At 53.0% G+C, this 659-nt stretch overlaps 1 protein-coding gene across 1 annotated transcript in view; it reads left to right on the top strand.

Annotated features, from left to right (window-relative positions):
• PLK3 (polo like kinase 3) overlaps nucleotides 1–659 on the top strand; it is a 19,554-nt gene that overhangs the window by 16,079 nt on the left and 2,816 nt on the right. The window lies entirely within an intron of this gene.

Here is a 659-nt window from a genome sequence, read left to right on the forward strand (position 1 = left end):
TCTGGTTCCTCTGTCCCGTGACATTTGCATGTCACGCTTGCATTGCAAAACTGAACCGAAGAGATTTACATAGTCGTCACCAGCGGCCGGAAACATGCAAAATCGGCCCCTGAACTTTCCATTCCGCCTTTTGTGTTCAGCCATTCGCGAGATCTGACCGCGCCCCATCGCGCGCCCCATTGACTATCTCGGGTCTGGTCCATACGCTGCCACGGTCTGCTGATTGTCTGCTGAATCTTCTGTCTAAGCAATTTCAGCATCCAGGACAGACGTACATTGCAGCATGCTGAAAGATTGCAGAGTATGATGGCATGCGGGTGAATGATGGCATGCGGGTGAATGATGGCGTGCGGGTGAATGATGGCGTGTGGGTGAATGATGGCGTGTGGGTGATTTGGTTTCAGGGTAATTTTGTATTTAGCTGATCACATGTGATCTCCAGTGAGGGTTACAGGCTGTACGAGGATAGCCCACAGAGTACAGGGAGGGTTACAGGCTGTACGAGGATAGCCCACAGAGTACAGGGAGGGTTACAGGCTGTGTGCACGAGGATAGCCCACAGAGTACAGGGAGGGTTACAGGCTGTGTGCACGAGGATAGCCCACAGAGTACAGGGAGGGTTACAGGCTGTGTGCACGAGGATAGCCCACAGAGTACAG

The sequence above is a fragment of the Nanorana parkeri genome, unplaced genomic scaffold (assembly GCF_000935625.1).
Source record: "Nanorana parkeri isolate BGI_ZX_2015 unplaced genomic scaffold, ASM93562v1 scaffold2508, whole genome shotgun sequence".
Lineage (NCBI taxonomy): Eukaryota > Metazoa > Chordata > Amphibia > Anura > Dicroglossidae > Nanorana > Nanorana parkeri.